The sequence below is a fragment of the Quercus robur genome, chromosome 4, assembly GCF_932294415.1.
Source record: "Quercus robur chromosome 4, dhQueRobu3.1, whole genome shotgun sequence".
NCBI lineage: Eukaryota > Viridiplantae > Streptophyta > Magnoliopsida > Fagales > Fagaceae > Quercus > Quercus robur.
This window is the reverse complement of record NC_065537.1, coordinates 74,532,176-74,552,661: the sequence shown is the minus strand read 5'-3', so window position 1 is coordinate 74,552,661 and position 20,486 is coordinate 74,532,176. Positions and strand designations below refer to the sequence as shown.

Below are 20,486 nucleotides of genomic sequence, written 5' to 3'. Positions count from 1 at the left end.
TTTGTGTGTGTGTGTGTGTGTGTGTGTGTGTGTGTGTGTTTAAAAAGACCAAGATATTGTCAAGATGATCATATTCAAATTCATTTTAGCTAGGCTTGAAAAAAATTTAGGTCTACAGGGTCCAAAATTTATTTTAGGAGGGTCAAATAAAAAAATTAAAAAAAAAAAAAAAATATATATATATATATATTTATATATTTATATTTTTTTTTTGGCCCAGCTCAGGGGGTTCATTTAAACCCCCTAGTGCTAGAGCCGCCCATGCTCCTCCTGTCAACACCTTCATTGAGACTTCCTCTTTCACAACGTATGCATTCTTAGCAACTAGCCTAGAGGCACTTCTTAATCAGGTCTTCTCCCATTCCCAAGATGAATGCTCTTTTGCCCTCTCAATTACACCAAGTAACTCTTCCCCTTGATATTTTGACTTAGCATGCTACAACCACATGACTTCCCTTTTAAACTATCAGACTACTCGAAATTTTGATTAGCTTGCTAGAATCCATCTCTAATTCCTAATTATGTGTACCTAATGTTTATCTATCCTAAACTTTTACTAAATCTCCTATATGTTAGACAATTAATGGAATTTGGTTTGAGCTACTTTATTATTATTATTATTATTATTATTATTATTATTATTATTTTATTTTATTTTATTTTATTTTGAGAAACAAAAGAATCCAGAACTTTCGAGTATTTAATTATTCCCTCAGGTGTGTGGAGTCTACGCACCAAGTTATCCTAGCTAGTGACGAATCCCTTGAAGGTTGCCTTAAGATGTTAGCAATATATTTCCAATTGTTACATTATGCATGATTCTCAAATGAGGTAGATCATCACAACAAGGCATTAGGTTGAGTGATTTGAAATCTCATCCCTTCAAATACCTCCCTTCATATATAAGTATTCAATACAATAGAACATGATGGTTATAGGCAGTCTGCTACTGTCATTTTTATTTATTCTCAAACAAGGTATTTGAAAAAATAAATAAGAAAATTAAAAATGCTACAACACATGGGCCGTGATACACTATTCAATTATCAATGCACGTATATGCAATTAGTTAATTTCATGATAAGAAGTTATAAATTTATAATTAGTAATTGTTTGAGTATGGATTGGAGTCATTGTTTTTTTACTTAATAGCTTAGAACTTAGGTGACATTAGGTTTTCTCTTTGCCTATTTATCATATATATTTTGCCTTTGTTTTTCTTTTTTATATTCTTATTTACTTAGCTACAAAGTGTTTTCTCATTTGTTGATATTTTATTAATATTAATTAGCTACTAATTTGAAGTTTCAAAAAAAAAAAAGGTTCTATATTTTTGTCCTCCCTCAATTGGAATCTTAGCTCTGTCCTTGGCAGCACGAGATAACTGCCAGAACAATGGCGACAATAACACTTGCTATTTTTTTTACTGTTTACTTTGTTTTTCTTTTGTATTTTCTTTATTTCACCCAATTTTCACTTTTAGGCCGAAATTTATTTTTTTCTCGACTTGTATCGGATTTTTTAAAAAATAAAAAAATTTGTTTAGGACGCGCGTGCAACTGTGTCTACGCTGCACCCTGCATCTAGCCGCGTCCGACACAAGTACGACTATCATTTAGTTGCACTCATGCTTCCTAGAGTAGAACTAATTGAAAATTGAGGATGCCTTGATAGAGTGTATGCACTCACAAATTTGTGTTATTATAATAACCAGTTGTTTTAACATTTGTTATAGACTAATTTCATATACAACTTCTCTTCCTTAAATATAAAACTTCTATTGTATAACCACAACTAGTATACTTTCTGTGTATAAAGAAAGTATACTAGTTGTGGTTATATAGGAGATCTAAAATTACAATGAATGATACAAGTTTTCAAAATTTTGTTTTTAATTCTAAAGAAACCTGCTCACATCTTTTAGAGCTCCTCGCATTTATTTCAATCCAAATGCACCCATCAAGCAGTGAGGAATGGCTCTCCATATATCACAACTTCAATGACAGTCCAAATATAGCACTACTTCCCCTTGTATTTGAAATCATTGAAGCAGTCCACCGAATATAAAGCCATTGTATGACAGTGAGAGACTTACAATTACAGAAGCCGTTAGGCAGTTTCATGTTAGTAGAATTAATGATTGTGATTTTACATACTGAAGTATTGGTAAAGTGGAGAAAACTAACTATTTATTTTAGTAGCTACCACAAATTTTGGTCTTCAAACGAGAGAAATTGGTTGCAAATGATGGACAGTTGGAAAATGAATCATTCATTTATGAAACTAACATCATTCTCAGAGATGCTAAAAGAACAATATGCTACTGTTTAGTTTGTTTATTTACTTGCTTTTCTTTAGTCAATTAGTGATTAGTACAACATCAATAACTAGTGTTAAAAATTTTATTTGATAGAGAGAGTTTTATACATTATATGAGGTGGTGTTGCAAGTAGATGGAAATTACGTCTCCTACATTTGACGTGATGATGGATGGGTGGGTTTTCCTGATCACAACGTAAGTCATATATAATTTGGGATAAGTTATTATCAATAGAGAAATACGTCTAAAAGAAGACTCACCACCTCTTTATAACCTTGTCATTAGATTTGCTAGGTTGATAAAATTCCACATAAAGAGGATCCATACACTAAAAGAAAAAAGCCTTATTGCAACGAAATTTTTTGTTGCAATAAACTTGAAATTGTTGCAATAAACAACTATTGCAACAAAAAAATTTTGTTGCCCACCATTGCAATAAAGTAATAATTGTTGCAATAAACCTCTATTGCAACGAAAAATTTCCGTTGCCCACCGTTGCAATAAATTTCTCATTATAGATCTTAGATCTTGACGTTATCTTCTCCTTATATGTTTTCCTATTCTTGTTCATTACACTTATCCGAACTAGTCCATAACTCCATGTTTTATTGAGAACGTTAGCAATCCCCTAGATTTGGTTTGATGGCATTCATCAATTGAGTGATTACATGAAGCACATCACTAATCACTATATGCAACTCAAAGATTTAATGGGTTCTGCTTAACATATTTACATATTTTTGAACATTCTCTGTCATTTTTTTTATACGTTTTGAACTCTTTGCCATAGCTAATCCTTCTAGATAAACTCGAAGATTGCCTCTACACCTTGCGGCAAAAGCACATTAAAAACTAATAGGTTATTGTATAATAAGGAGTATTATTAATAAAAATTAACAAACATGACTACAGTGTAATAGTAAACTAGTACAACAACTAACATCTACGATGAACAAAGTGACGCACACGCAACATTATACAATTTCCTGCAGCAAAAATGTAAAGAACATATAAGGAACAATAGTAAGTTCTTGAATTTTAATTCTTTAGTAAAACAATAGCAAATATTATATGACATACAATTTTCATGATACAATTTTAATTCTTTAGTAAAATATAAAGTCTACAATTATTCTTTAGCAAATATTATATGGGTCATTAAAAAAATTTGAATTGCATATTGTGGTGAACACTCTGAAGTCTATACAGGTGGTAGGATAATTTGAAATGTTGTGAAACTATTGTAATTTTTTGTTAGCTCCCAAGCTTTATTGAGCCCATAATTCTTGAGGTGTTTGAATGAAAATGTTTCCAAAATGTAGCTGATAAAGAGAGAGACTGGTGTAAAAGACTAGCCCAATCTTCTTAACATCTCAATAAATTTTGCTTTCAATTTCTTTCCACCTTCCACATTTTGTGATTACACTAAGAGATTACTCCATGTAACTACATACTGCATGTGTCAAGTATTGCCAGATTATGACTTAGATAATTTTAGGCTAATTTAACAATTAAGTCCAATTAGTTTATAAAAAAAATTAAGTCCAATTACGCAAATGATTAATCAATTAACACAAGCATGGATAATAGCATGTAAAAATAGAATAAGACTAGAATAATAAGGGAACTCATAATTAAATTCTCTATAGTTTTTATGTTTTCGCTCCCATGAAGTGGCTATCTCAATTGCTATTTCGCCAGATACATCTTCAATTTCGCTCAACTGAAATCCCATGTCGTACAATTCCATTTTTAGCACTTGTACCTCAACCCAAATACACATAGACCCACAAAATAAAAATTACAAGGTAATTTATGCCAACGCTCTAAGATCCTAACATCCATTTATTTTTATAATGATTATAATTTCAGACTATCATATCAATTTGTATAATTGTAATATTAAAATTTATAATAGTCCTAATAATTCTCGTTACCAAAAAGATAAAGAGTCGATGGCTATAATTGTCTAATACTAGTTGCATTAAATTTTACAATGGAATAGTGATCTCATAAAATGTAACAAGCTTGTGCCCGCTAATAAAGCTATGATATCACACCAAAATTGTCGGTTCCTATTTAATTAGCATCTATGAAAATAAAAACTAAATCATTATCAGAGTACTCCACACCCTTTAAGAGGAGGGCCCTTGATGATTGTTCTTAATTTGGAACCATACAACAGTCTCTCCAGACGCGTACTTAAAAATCAAATCCAATATATTTTACACACTTAGATGAGACAACTATATATATATATATATATATATATATATACCTCCTAATATTATATGACATACAATTTTCAGACCCCTTTTTGACAGAACAATTATTTAAGAAAACTATAAAGATGAAGAGGTTAGAGATATACCTCGCGCCCTCGCCCTTGCCCTCCTCTACCGCATAGCCCTCCTCTACCGCATCCTCGATATTGCCATCCTCTACTGCATCCTCATCCTCGCCCTCCTCATCACCATCGTCCTCGCCCTAACCTTGACCTTGACCCTGACCCTTGCCATCACCATGGTCGTCACCCATTCCTGCACCCTCGGCATTCTTGATTAGAACTTTCTTGCACACACGGCAAGTTTGATCGCCCTCTCCCGGGTTAGTAACGGTAGCGCAAATATTGCATTTGATATGCATATCTTATGAATTGGACCTCCACCAATGCAATGTGCATTGTAAGATGCAACCGGTGACATTAAATGCAATATTTGCACTACTGTTACTATCCCGAGCGAGGGCGATCAGACTTGCCGTGCGTGCAAGAAAGTTCTAATCGGGAGGGTGACATCAAATACAATATTTGTGCTAAGAGCTCTCTCTGAGTCGAAAATGGGTGAAAACCTAAGAAGAGCTCTCTCTCTCTCAATCTAATTATATGATGTAAAAAGAATGTGTGAATGAAAAACCCTAGTAGAAAATTATTAAATACTAATAACCAAAATAATAAGTGAACCCATCAAAAAGTAAAATAATAATAATAATAACTAGTCACTAACCCGTGCAATGCACGGAAAAGCTATTAAGTTTGAGACTTTAAAGAATATATATATATATATATATATTTATATATATATATTTATGTTGTTTACTACATGTAGCAATTATTCAAGATACTATTCAATCATAAAAAATAGCAATAAAATGAATAACAACGTACTATACTATCCAATAGACATTGCAACTTTAAATTAACAATATGTAATAAATTGAAAATAATAAACCTTTAGTCTCGATGTGGCGTAAATTAACTCATTTACGCCACCAATAAAACACTGCCACGTCAATCTTGTATTGAAAGAGTAATACACACAAGCACACACAATCACATCTCAATTAAACTCAAAACCCTCCCCATTCGATTCAAACTTGAAATGGTACTTGGGTTTAGGCATTGGATGAGTTGTTCTTCAGGTCTAAATCATATGGGGAGGGTTTTGAGTTTAATTGAGACGTGATTGTGCGTGCTAGTAACATGGCAGTGTTTTATTGGTGGCGTAAATTAACTCATTTATGCCACATCCATACCGAAGGTTTACTTAATTGAAAAACACCATATTTTTTAAGTCTCCATAATTGTAGATAGTGGTGCGAGCTCTGCATTATAGTTTCTGCAGAATTAGAGGAAAACTTATGCACTTTTATGAAGCCTACATAAATCTTATCCGAATAAACATTTTTATATGTGGCTTTGCCCATTGCAGTGCCTTCACTTGTAGTGGGTCTGAAAGATGAGCAAGAATTCCACATCAACATGACTCTTTTTTTAGTCCATCCATGTGGTTAAAGACCATTCACTTCTTTAGTTCCTTATCTCTTAATCTAGCCCTTCCTTTTCCTTTACACGGGCCTTATTAACTCACTTTTGAAACTAACCATGGCATACACTTTACTGTTCATACCACCATCGCAATAGTTTGTCTAATATTGCTTCGATGGGCTGATAAGTTCGAATGGCTATTGAGTTCGAATCGTTGAGGTCAAACTTTCTGGGTCTACGGTCTCGAATTAAGCTTCGTGTGTGAGGAGACTTCATAGCTCGCATGCGATGAGATTTCATGGTGCGAGCTCGAAACAATTTTTGCCAACTCGAGAGGTCAAACTTTCTAGGATTACGGTCTCGAATTAAGCTTCATATATGAAAAGGCTTCATGGCGCGCTAGAGGAGGTTTTGTTGTTCACAGAGGCTTCGCAGTTCACAGTCGAAGTGGATTACTTTGTGTTCAAGCTTGCAGAGATTTTGTAAGGTTTTCACCATATACGGTGGATCTTTATTAGGTTTTCAGTTTGGGGGTAACATACCTCTCATTTTCCTCCTTCTATAAAGGGATTGTCTAAGACAATTTTATGAATTGGGTGAGAAGCTGGGTATCAAGGAGAAGAACTGTTTTACAAAAAAAGTTGGGTAGCAAATCGAAGGAATTAAAAAGGCTGAAACTATTTATTATTATTATTTTTTTAAAAAGGGATGATATTGGTTATATAATATTTATATTTATTTATTTTAATATTGTTAACGTGGAAAATTGTGGAAGTTTCAAAGGCTTCGGTTATATATATATATATAGATAATAAGTGAAATTCAATAAATAATAATTATTATTATTATAATAATAGGTGAAATTACATATTGATAGCTAAAATGACTATTAATTATTCAGTCAGATATTATCATTTCTAATATATATATATATATATATATATATATATATTATACTATATACTTTCATTGGAAAAAAAAAAAAAAAAAAACCTATATAGTTGACACAATATAATGTTGAGGTGATCATAGTTATTAAACTTAGATTGACCCAGCCAGTTGAATCAAAAACCTAGTGACCTGACACCTAGATTGGTTCAAGTATTTAAATGGACCGGGCACATACCTATTATTTTAATTTATATATGTATGCTATAATTTCTCAAACTTATATATATATATATATATATATTTTTTTTTTTTTTTTTTATTTGACCCTACTGTTCGATTAGTAACCCGCTGGTTGAACCAATGACCAATGACTTGACTCAGTAAACTAGGTTAATGTCCATGATGGGTTTAATAGGTACCTTGTCATTTATCATTGTGATTATTTTCATAGCCACCAAATCAATAAATCAATTATATATTATATATGAACTACATTAATAATTATACCATCTAGACATTTTTCTATGTGATTCAACTATAAACTATATCTTTTTATCAGAGACTGCTTGACTTTCCAGCTTACATGACTACGCTTTCTTAGTGTGTATGCATGTCTAACATAATTTCAAATAGTAAGAGCTACATGTAGGGTCCGTTTGGATACAACTTATTTTTGTTAAAACTGAAAACTAAAAAGGGCACTATTTTTAATATTTTTTTTTCTGAATAAAATGGATGTGGGTCCCATGAACAGTGCGTGAACTCCAATTGAAGCTTCTTCAACATCTTTCTCTTCTTCAGGAAAAAAATCACCCATAGCCCTACTTTTCATTTTTGCCCTATCAAGTAACGCATAGGCCTTTTGTTGGCACCTCTTCGTAGCCATTGTTTGAGGAGTGAGGGCTTGTGTCTGAATTGGCTTGTGAGTCCAGAAATGGAGTGTAGAGTGTGAGATATAGAGATGAGTAGATTTCACCTTTTACATTATAAGGATGGGATCTTAGACTTGATAGCAAACGGAGCTAAGATCACTTACTATCCGTTTTCCACCAAAAAAAATTTTGTATTTTGATTCCTTGGAAAAAATTATAAAGATTTTAGACAAATTTTGAAAAAAAACTAAATCTAACTTGAAAACCTACTATGATTTTTTGCAAAATAGGTTTTACATTTTAAATAAATTTTTAAACGTATGAAAATCTAATATATAATTATTATACATTTAAAATTTGAAATTGGAATAATCTTTTTTTTAGACATTAACTTCATTTATAAAAATTATTAACTAATTTTGTAAAAACTAAAAAAAATAAATTGTATAAAAAATAAATTATGTGGTTTTCACAATATATATATATATATATATATATATATATATATATATAAACTCCTTGTCGTGCCTAAGGGAACTATGTAACTCCATTTACTGTAATCAGTCTCGCAAGAATGGTAGTAATTACAGCTTCGGACGTGTCGATTACTATAATTCATAAAAAGCCTCTTTTTTCTTAGTTTTACCTCTTGCATTTCCTGTTTTTCTAGTCTTTATATGACACCCTTATTTATTTTTGTAAAATCCATGTTTTTTGTGGCTTAATTTCGAGAAAAATTTAATTATTTTCATTTTAATGTATCTTTTTGGCTTAAATGTGTGAGTAGAAAGCACTTAAACTCCTCTGCATTTTGTGAAAGCTACATTTAGAGTCAACTCGCGACCTTAAGCAACCTGAACAGCCCACAAGTGACATGTGATAAAAGATCCAGAGAGACTGCTATCGCGTCTATCTTGTGACTAGACAACCCATGGCATTGAGAGTCAACTCGCAACTTCAGGCAACTTAAACAACCCGCAAGTGACATGTGGTAGAAGATCCAAAATGACGCGACCATCTCGCGACTAGACAGCCCGCGACTAGGTCGTGAAATATCTACTGGCAAACTACTCTGTTCTTATCCTTATTTGTTTTTTTTTTGCCCACATCATAAAAATCAAGACTCACACCCTTTGCATGTGTGAATGACATGTATGTGTGTGAGCTAAGCTTATAAAAAGATGAGCGAGCTTTTCGTTCATCCCAATTCTTTTGTATGAGAGAGTGACTTAATAGAATTCCAAGATTATTTTTTATATTAATAAAGCCAATGAATTAAAGCTATCTTAAAATTATACTAAATATATATATATATATATATATTTGTTAGACTTGTTTCAACTATTGCAAAAGTAACTAATTTAAGTAAGAATATCATATTCAAATTAATTGCTTCTCATATAAATCTTGTAAAAATGACATTAAAATTTCATTATATTTAAATAATTAATGCACCAATTAATAATTAATATAACAAAATAAATGTATTTATCCAAATAGTAATCTCAAATAAAAATAGTTTATTATATAAAAATAATCATATAAATTCCTTTAATATATATATATATATATATATATATTTTATTTTATTTTATTGGAGCAAGCTTTAAACATTTATGGAAATCTTAAAACATGACCCCGTACCTAACGCCACATAAAAGAATTGATGGCATTGTTAAGGGGGATATAATTTTATTAAACAAATTTTAACCACTTACAATCTCTTTTATATCATTGATTGACTTTCCTAGCTCGGAAAGGCAACTCCACCATGTTATTAACAGATTTGACGTAGAACAAGATAATAAGAGAATAAAAACCAAATAGGAGATCACCATACACTCTTGGCGTGATGGTTATTTTACAAATTAAAAGTTATTATAGGGTGGAGGGGAGAGGTTAAAGGCCAAAGTTCAAGTCTCTAAAAGGGAGTTTCACATTCATATACATTTAGATTATGTTAGAGTAGAATTTCTATCTTGTTAAAAAAAAAAAAAAAAAAAAAAAAAAAAAAAAACAAAGTAGAAGAGTAGCCTATGTGCAAGGACGAGAAATTTAGGGTAATTTGGTCATTAAGCAAATATGCAAGGACGGATGTTTTCTTGTCTAATATTTTGGTCATTAAGCAAAAGAATTTAGGGTAATTTTGGTATTGAGAATCCAAAAAGGTGCAAAACAAGAACTTGATTTAGATTAAAATTAAAAAGCTTGCTTTTTAATTTCTTTTGTTTTGTTTCATCCAATTGTTATGTTACTTTTCATATTCAGCAAGCTATATTTTCCCTCAAAAAAAAAAAAAAATCAGAAATTTCCTTTCTCTATATAAACAATTATATGGCAATTTTTTTCACAAATTTTATATAGGCAAGTAAATGTAAAATTTTGGACTAAAATAACGGTTATAAATAACAGACATTTTTTTTTTTTAAGCTGATTATTTATTTGCTATATTCCAATTTAGGGACATGGATTTTAAATTTTAAATCGTAGTTGTGCAATTTCCTCAGGTACGGTGGACTCCTTCAAGATTTGATAGATACAAGGTGAATTGGGCTTTTACATTATAATTCCTCTTTGAATTCAATAGAAATGCAAATGACCTAGTGATTGCTGCTAAGAGTTCAAAATTGTCTTCTTAGGCCTCTTGATTGGATTCATTTGTTTTTGTCAAGATTGTCAAAATCGGGATCCTACGTAGGATTGTGAGAGGTAAGTGGGATCGTAGATCATAAGATTGGATTGTGATCATAAGATCTTACATTATTTGAGAAAAAAACAAAAAAAATACACATTGGTATGTTAAATAATCACATAAATATACATTCATTGATATAATTACCATACATAACTATATCAATTTGTAAGCATCATTTAAAGAGGCCAAAAACTTCAAAATGTGACACTCTATTGGAATATTTTTTATTTGGATCCAACTGACACTCTCTCTACATTAGAGTGAAAAAACTTGGTCTATTAGGATTTTATTTTTCATTTAGGTCCAACTAAACCTTTTGTTAAGTTAAAAAAGATTACAAGAAACCAAGGTTGTTTGGGATCGTCAGAATTGTAAAATCCTACCGATCCTGAATGATCGCAAAGATCCTCGAAAGATCCGGATTGTTTTGGGCAATTGGGATTGTAAAATCGTAAAATCGTAAGATTGTAGGATCCAAATCGTGATTTTGACAACCATGGTTTTTGCTATGGTTGCTATCATTCGGTTTTGTTCATAATGTGGTTTGTTTGAATTGGAAATTGAGTTGATAATAAAGAGTCAATTCAACACTTAAGCTTTACTACTTTTTGCGTCTACATTTAATGGTACTTTTTTGAGTTTTTTATGGTTACCATCTTATGAAAGTTTGAGGTATTTTGATCACCTAGATTTACCCACTTAACCCTGGCTTTCTGCTTGAGAAACCATTTTTCAACCAGCAAAAGAGTTTTGCGTTAAGTGAAGACACTCTTTTCTTTAGAAGCAAGGGTAGGGTCACCAGGTCTTTGAAGCATGCTATTTTGAACTAACTCAAGATTTAATCCTACTCTTACGACCTTTTGATAAAAAGTTAAATCCAACCAAAAACCTATTTATTCATACCTAAAATCCTTTTCACAGCCTTCAACTTAGTATAAATCCTTTACATAAGAAGTCCTTATGCTCAACCAAAAAATGGTAAACTTGAAAAGGTTTAGGACCAGATAGATAAGGAAGATGCTGTATATGCGATGAGATTTGGTGTGTGATCTTTGAGAGGTTTTTTTTTGCCATTTAGCATGATTTCCCTAACATATTTTTTATGTGGTAGGAAAACCAAACATAATAGTTATGTAGCAGAAGTAGAACCTAGGTAGTGAGATCGAATTAGAGAAGAGAAAGGGAGAAACATATTTGGAGAAGAGAAGAGCTGTGATCAATGCTAGAAGGATTTTGAGTTTTTTTCAGACTCCAGTTCCACTTGAACTGTTTTTAGTCTGCCTTAGGTTTGCCACCACTTAGAACTTGAGTCTTTGAGACTTAAGTTCCTTCATTAAACTCGACCCTTCGAGACAACAGATGCTACTTAAAATAATATGTTTGGTCCTAATGCTACAAAATGAAAACATTAGAAAAATCATGCTAAATGGCAAAAAAAACACCAGTGATATGATATACCAAAAGCCAAGAACTCCATGAAGGCATGATCAAATCTAGTTAACCACTCCATGTCACACGAGCTTGACTAACTTTTTACCTAACTTCATCATGGAAAGTTAAGAGAGTATTCAGTGCTAAATGATCCGGCTCTAAATAGTCCTAGGAAAACCGCCCAAAATGGAGAATCTAATCCATAGATGGATGCTCTTCATGGCATTGATCTATATTCAACTAGTGCTAGAGAACCTAAGTGGGCTTACAAGGATCTGTTAATATCCAGACCCTAAGGTCAGACAGATCTGCATGTACATATTGAAATCACCCCACCAAAATCCCCAAGGCAAGCTTTTCTTAAACCTTCATTCTTCATATTGAAATCACCCCACCAGAATCCCCAAGGTTCTCCATTTTCCTGTCTCCAATGAGTAGATCACAAAGGAGTAGGAATTCGTCATATTATGGACTATAACAAGGGATAATCTTAGACGGAGAACCAAATAGGCAGAAAGCCAATCCAAAGATGTCACCAACATGACAGACAGTGTCTTAGGGTTATCTATTTTCAGGTCATTGGGATTCAAAGTCAAACAACTATCTCAAGCACATCTAGACATCCAGTTTGACTTTGACAACTCTTTTAGTGTTCTTAACAATTTGCCCCTTTTATTTTTATTTCTCCTCCATAAATTCAGTAGTTTTTTGGGAGCCACAAATGATAAACTGAAGCCCACAATACCACTTTGCAAAGGGAGGCAAGAAAACCAAGCAGGCCATACCATCCTATTCAGAAGGGAAATAATTCACCAAGCAAGCCCCATGACATGCTTCTAAATTATCTTTGTAAAGAGCACTTAAAAAACAAGTGACTCCTTCTCTCTATAACCCCACCTACAGAAAAGACAAGCACAGTCCCCTGTTAAGCCCGATGCAGCTACCTTGCTCTTGTTGATCATATGTCCTCCAAGGAAAGCCAACCAATGAAACTATACTTACGAATTGCATTGAACATCATATTAGCTTACACCAAGACAACTATTCTTTCTTGCGTTGAATTTTTCCAGAAGAAGGAGCTGACCAGATTACGTTGTACTTTTCCTTGGCCTTCAGTAGATTCAGCTTGCCCTGGATTCTAACCAGGTTTTCAGATCTTGTTGGCTTCCAGATTTGATCCTTATTCTTCAAAACACTAACTAAAATAACTTAGCTTCAACGGCATTTACTACATCATAGACTATTCTGTGTCCAGAAAATTTGATAAAAAATACCTAAGTAAAATAAAATTAAAAAAAAAAAAAAAAAAAAACATTGAAGATGCCATCTATCTAGTCACACCCAAAATAAAATATATAAAAAACCTCTTTCATCCCAAAACTTTTTTTTTTTTGATAAGTCTCTTTCATCCCAAAACATTATAGCAATAATTTCCCTAAGTTTAGCCACTTCCCTAAGTTTCAATAATTTCCACCACCCCTATCTACACTCTTGGGGACCTTCACTATCTAGAGACATTTACCCAGTTTCCCTTCAAAAATACCTCATGGACCTATGCTACCCACAAGAAACCAGCTTAAGTGGACATATTCAATATGTGGCTTATAAGTACAGCCATATTCCAATATTCCACCCTATTAAGCCCCAAACCTTCCATTTTGAGTGCATATTTGATCCCACTTAGGGAGAACTGCATGAGTATTCATGACCAGTACATCTGGAGGCTATGCAGCATCGAGTGAATTAAGACTTTACCTAAGAAAGCGGATTGCAATCCAAGAATTAAGTCTAGCAGTGATCTTCTCGGTTAGAGGATTGCAATGCTTTGAGCTAAGCTTTCTAGTGCATTTCAAAAATATGATTGGGAGGTTTCCTGCTTTGAATTGCAGAACAGAAAGGATTTGTTGCTGGAGATCAGGAGTTACAGCAACACAAAATACCAGAGAGACCATTGAACTCCTTCAGGGTATCCCTTATCAGTTGTTTTAAAGGAAGATCAGCAATTACAAATAGTAAAAGATCATCTATAAAGGTTAAATAAGTAATTCTCTGCCCTGCACATTGGGATGGAAGTTAAAGTTCTGAGATTCACTGAATCTTGATCTCGTTATTTTAATAAAAGCCTCCATTTCAAAGACAAAAAGATAGAGGAAAAAGAGCCCCTTGTCTAATACCTTTTCCACACTTAAAAGAATCATCCAATTATAGTCATAAAATATTTTGGGCTTATGATACACCTTACTTATCAAAAGAAAAAATACCTCACAAACCCATCCCACCCAACCCACACAACCCACCCATTTAACAATCATTCATATACATAATTACAAACGCTAAAAACTTATAAATTACCAAGAAACAAACACTGAGGAAAAAAAAATTGAATAACACAAAGAACAGAAGAAACCAAGATTCTAGAAACCCTAGCTCTGAAGCACAAAGAAAATTGGAAAACAATGTACAGTAATACGGAAGAATGACGGCGTTCTTGCCAGCTCAGGAGGCTTTGTTTCTCATTCATCATAGGATCCTCGTGAACTCTCGTTTAAGGAATTCGTAATTGGTGATTGGCTTTGGTGAAATGTCAAGGTTTTGAGAATTTGCAATCACTTATAAAGCGGTTTAACTTTTGGATCAATTTTACTGCCCCTAAATTTTCAGCGAAAACCCCTCACCAACTCATGAGCAAGCAGGATTTTTTCAGAGATTCTCATCCCCCTGACAAAGTCAGAGTTAATATGATTATAAAAAATAAATAAAAAGAGTCAAGAGTTAATAATTTCATTCTAGCAGCCATGGAGTCTATTAGCAAAATTTTGGAAATACACTTATATTGCACATTTCAACATGATATATGTCGGTAATCATCAACTCTTGACAGGTTCTCTCAACATTGGGGATCAAAATAATCATAGTGGAATTTTCTACTCCAAGAAAACCATCAGATTGGAATAAGGAAGTCACGGCCTAGCACACATTTTGTTGCACAACTAACCACGAAATTTAAATATAAAAAAAGAACCTGAATCCATCAGGTCCATCACTCCCAAAAGAGAATGTAGAGATTTTCTCCTACTCCTTTAACAAAAGAAATATAGAACTTCTACTTCAACTAGGAAAAGAAAAACAACACAGAATCCTTATTCAACAAGAAAAAGGGAAATATCGTAAAATCCTAATTCAACTACAAAAAGAAAACAACACATAATCTCATTTAACTAGGAAAATGAAAACAGTAAAGATATAAAAAATTTGTTACAATTGATCTGCAACAAACAGGCAAAGCAATATGCTCATGCTCTATCGATTGGTTAAAAATTAAGAATCATAATTACTTGGAAACCAAAAGTTCAACAAATCCCATATAATCTTAGCAACCAATACAAGAAGAAATAAATATACAAGTAGAAATTAGTCACAGGCAAACAGCATCCTCCATGGGGCCATGTCAAAGAAAAACTTACGCCAATGAATACGCACAAAGGATGGATCAGATATAAGGCTCTTCCACCTCTTGGAGACACACTTGCACCTTAAAAGGTTTTTAGCTGACAAGCGACTTAAAATTTCCATTGCTAAATCTTCATTTGAAAAAATTACTTCCATTTTTCTTATGGACAAAAACCCAAGTTATAACAAGCTGCAAACGATACAAACAAGAAAGTATTACTATAAAGTATAAACCCAAGTCATAACAGAGATAATCACTTCAAAAATCTGCAGTGACACCAAATTGTTAAAAAATAACAGAGGTCCAAACTAATGTCCCAATTAATACAGTTTTCAAGACCTGTAAATACAGTTCACTTTTGTCCTATATTGACTCTTGAAGTTATGTAAAAAATTAAAGTTGGACCCTCTGGAATTCCATAGGAAAATTAAGGCCGCTATGGGCATGCTTTGCCCAAGGAACACAAATGATAAGTATAGCTATACTAAGGGATAAGGAAGAAGGGTGGTGTCCTCCGGGGCTGGATTAAGATAAATATAGATGCTGCTTGGAGGAAGAGAAAGGCACAACACAAGAAAATTGGTAGTTTCGGAACTAGATCAGAATATTAACTATATTAGAAGTGTAAGGAGTGCGAGAACGCCAGGTTTTGTTTGAACTAAAATTTTTATGGTATTTTGGTTCCTGAGTCTCTCCCATCTTTTGTATCTGATGTTTTTTTTAGCAGTAAATAAAAATTTGATTGAAAAGGAGAGAGAGGGAAAAAAAAAAGGCCCAAGTATACAGGTAGTGTACTCAGAACCCCAAAAACAAGAAAAGATTAACAAAGAAACATGCTAGCTTGAAAGTATATCAGATAAAGTGCCAACCAACTGTGACTTAAGTTGATCCATCAAACGTTCTTTATCTTCAAATAAGTTGAAAAAGAAAAAGAACCATAATCAAATTTCTCCCAACCCTCAAAAAACTCAATATTTCATTGATCAAAAATATTAAATTCTTTTATAAAGCTGTCTTTGAAAACCCAAATAATGAAAATTTTCAGTCCTAACTTCTCAAAAGATTTAAAAAATGCAAGAGACCAAAAAAAAAAAAAAAAAAAAAAAAAATTCACAACATAGTCCTAAACCCAGAGAGACTAAAGTGAAACCCAGATTGGCAAGAGGGTAGAAAGTAAAGTGTTTTGGATCCTTGGTTGATTTTACTCAGAATTGTAATAAACTTAATAATCATAGTTTACACATATCACAGAATAATGATAAAATGCAAGAAATTAAAAAACACAGCCCCTATGGAAACGAAGTGAAAAAGCTACAAAAACATCTACAGGAAACGCCACTACACGGACAAACCCTAACTCTTAGAAGAATTTCAGCATTTAGAATTGAAGTTTGCAATAGAGATATACTCATATCCCTATTCTTTCTCTCTCTCTCTTCCCTTTACAAGAATGCAAGTTGTAAAGCGAAGAGAGAGAAAAAGAGAAGAGCAGCTCACTATCGCCTTCGCCGTCACCGTCGCCGTTGACGCCGCCGCCGCCTAGAGCCTTCGACGACGGAGCTGAAGGTCTGGGTTCACGCGAGCTTAAGGTTTGTCTTCGTGGGGGTGGTTTTTATTTGGGGTTTAGAGCTTGGCTGCAACGGTGCCGCTTTGAGTTTTGTGTTTCAAAGTTTGGCAAAAACGGCACCGTTTTGAAACAGCGGCATGGTTTTGACATGATTAGGAAAAAAATAAAACAGGTCAACACAATAATTTGTCAATTTAATAGCAAAAACTAATTGAGGTGAATTTAATAACGGAATCAAATTTCAAGGTATAAAATTAAATTTCTTAAATTCAAATAATCCTAAATTTAAAAGGTGTTATTTGCAATTTATTTATTTATTTATTTTTTTAATTTTAAAATTAAAAATTTTTATTTTTTAAATATTCTGAAGATTACTAAAATGGCGTCGGTTTTTTAGTGTCGTTTTCCTTTTACCAGGCTCAGCATACAATGTGGCCCAGCTTCTAGTTTGGGCCCTGGGCTTGAACAAATAACATATATTTACTATTTTTATTATTATGGTTATTAATTTAACAAATCGCATTACTAGGTGGGTTTCAGATAGTTTAATTGATAAAGTCTTTGATACTTATATAAGAGAGCTGAGATTCAATCTCTGCTTATACGAAAAACTAATTAGTGTTTTGGTGTGATATTAAAAAGTTATCATTAAGAACGAACTCTATAGGTTAAAATTCTCTTAAAATAAAAAAACAAATCACATTACTAGAAACTAAAATTTGGAAATTTTTTTTTTAAAATTAAAAAAAATACACACAAAGTTAAATTTAAATTTTAAGTTGTTCATCAAATTTTATTACCATTAAAAACACACACATCCATCTCTGAGTTAAGGAAGAAACTATATTGATGTTGTTACAGCAAGCCTTGTTGATGTAATTTCTAAGGTATATATTTTAATAAAATCTTTTCCTCTAGGCAAAAAATTGATATATATATATATATATATATATTTTTTTTTTTTTTTTTTCTTTTCCTCTTACCAAATTGTTTTTAGTCCAAAATATTTTTTTTTCCTCCATTCCTCTCTCTCTCTCTCTCTCTCTCCTAGCAATGAAAATAGGTCAAAGCACAAAGTAGATAGTTTCATGATGAAAGAGAGTATTGAAAATTACTTATATCATCTTATCTGCCAGCTTTTGTAAAATATAGCTTATGTAAAATATAGCTTATATTACGAAAAATTAGATTAATTCATTTCACTAATTTTAGTCAAGACAAGCAAGAGAGATTGCCAAAGATCCTGAATGTCCTTCAATATGATTAAACTTGGGTGGAACAATTTAATGTGCATAAAACTCATGCATTAAGGTGAGTTATGGATTCTAAACATATTAGCTAAGGTCGGTCACATATATTTTTTGTTTCTATTTTATTATATCTAAAATCATACTCTATTTTTTGTTTCTTAAGTGACATTTCGAAATATTTGAATAATGCAAGAAAAAAATAATGAAGTATTTGCCAAAGCGCTTGTAGCTGAATTGGCATATTCCCATGCACAAAGTGCTTAGGAGTCTAGGGAGGAAAGGTTCAAATTGCAAGGTTAGCAGCATATTATAATTATCTCTCAAAAAATAAATAAATAAAAATAATGCAAGAAAATTACAACTTACCTATCTGTGGTTTTGCTGAAATTTAAATTGCATATATGTGGTTTGAAACTTGACACTTTATAATTTATCCACTTGAGGTTTGATCGAAATTTAAGTTTCCTACTTGTGGTTTGAAATCTCATAATGCAAATGTTCCGTTGGATTATTTTTTATCTTATTTGATCTTGTATTTTTATGTATTTTTGTGTTTTTGGAGGAGAGAGACATAAAAGTGAATCAAAATTACATATTTAGTTATGGTTTTAACATAGGTTGGTTACAGAACTCTAACTGAATTAACCTCAAGTAGGTAAAGTGTCAAATTTCAAATCACAAGTAGATAACTTAAATTTCGACCAAACCACAGGTGAGTAAGTTATAATTTTCCCTAATGCAAAACTAACTTCAGCATCGATTGAAATAAGCCATCTTTGCCTTTATTCAAATCGGCTTCAATAAATTAAGCACGATTTTGCAACTGTAGTAGACGCATTTTTTATTATTTTAGATATATAAAGTCTCAATAAAACTTGACACTTTGGAATGTAATCCTATTGAAACATCTTTGTGACATTAATTACTTCTATGACATGTGATACTAGAGTATCTACAAGTGTCTATTAATTTTTACAAATACCTACATTAGTGGTCATTCTTCTCCTATTGAGCATCTGTATTTCTGGCATTTCTTCTTGGAAGTTCATTTATGATGAGAAGAAAAAGCATATACCCCTTAGGTAGTAATGGTGTAGTTTTCATGGAGTTTGTACAGTTAGAACAATAATCTCGTATCCTCTAACTTAAGTGAGTATTTGATACATTGACGGTGTCTAACTTAGTCTCATTGAGTGAATCACCCATGAATATTTTGATCCATCCATAACACGTGCATTAGCAACCTTAATTCCAAAAAACCTATAACAGTATATTATAGGCACCGGACCCAAACTACTTGTTTGGTCTAGATTTGATTTTCTAGTATTGACAATCCAAGCGTGTACATTGTATTATACTTCTGTACCTTTTCTTTCTTTTTCTTTTTTCTTTTTTTTTTGCTTGAATAAAAAAAAAGAGTCTCCAGTTTGGTTCATTGACCCTACACCACGTGACGGTAATGAGTAATACCACGTATAATACTTTTTATTCCATTTAGGCCTATATAAAGGCCTCCTCTATACAATTTGAAGACATAATACAATTACTACGTTAAGTATTTTCATGGTATGACTTTCTGAGTACAATCAACAAACAATTGCTAGAAATTAACTTTAGTCACTAACTACACACCCTTTGAAAGATCTGAGTACGTACAAACATCAAAACATTGCTAGAATAGAAAAACCTTTGCATGTTCGGGATGCACCACCACCAATTAATAGGTTAATTTCATATGCTAACATTTTAACCCTTTTTTATTATTATTTTTTTTTATAAATGGCACAAAATTACCCCTATTCAAGTATTTCTTGATAGGGATAATTACACTTTTTCATCATTTTTCGAGCTGATTTCATCTATATTTTTTTTAATTTTACATTTATAATAAATGGCACAAAATGACCCCTATTCAAGTATTTCTTGATGGGGATGGATAATCACACTTTTTCAGCTCTCACCCTATGCAAATCTTACCCGGCCAAGGGTCGAAAGTTCTAACTCTATGTTACATGGAATCATAAGACACCTACCAAGAAGAAAGATGAGACCACTCATGAATCATGACTACTGTCTTTCATTCTAAAAGCTAGGATAACATTAACAATCAGATCATTACGTGTTTATATATATGGCTTCATTCACTACACCTTGGCTCCATCCATCAACATGCATGGAGTTTGGTAGTTATGATTCGTCTTTGGAAGGGACTTGCTTGCCCCTCACTACCTCGACTATAATGG

General features: G+C 32.4%; 1 protein-coding gene across 3 annotated transcripts in view; it reads right to left on the bottom strand.

The window, feature by feature from the left end:
* LOC126723728 (F-box protein At5g49610-like) overlaps nucleotides 1–17,082 on the bottom strand; it is a 60,728-nt gene extending 43,646 nt beyond the window's left edge. Inside the window, exon 1 of one of the 3 annotated variants that reach the window (XM_050427510.1) lies at nucleotides 16,785–17,082. The gene's annotated coding sequence lies outside the window, so the exon portion shown is untranslated. The remainder of the gene's footprint in view (nucleotides 1–16,784) is intronic. The other 2 variants (XM_050427512.1, XM_050427513.1) reach the window with 2 other exon arrangements.
* Nucleotides 17,083–20,486: the final 3,404 nt, after the last annotated feature.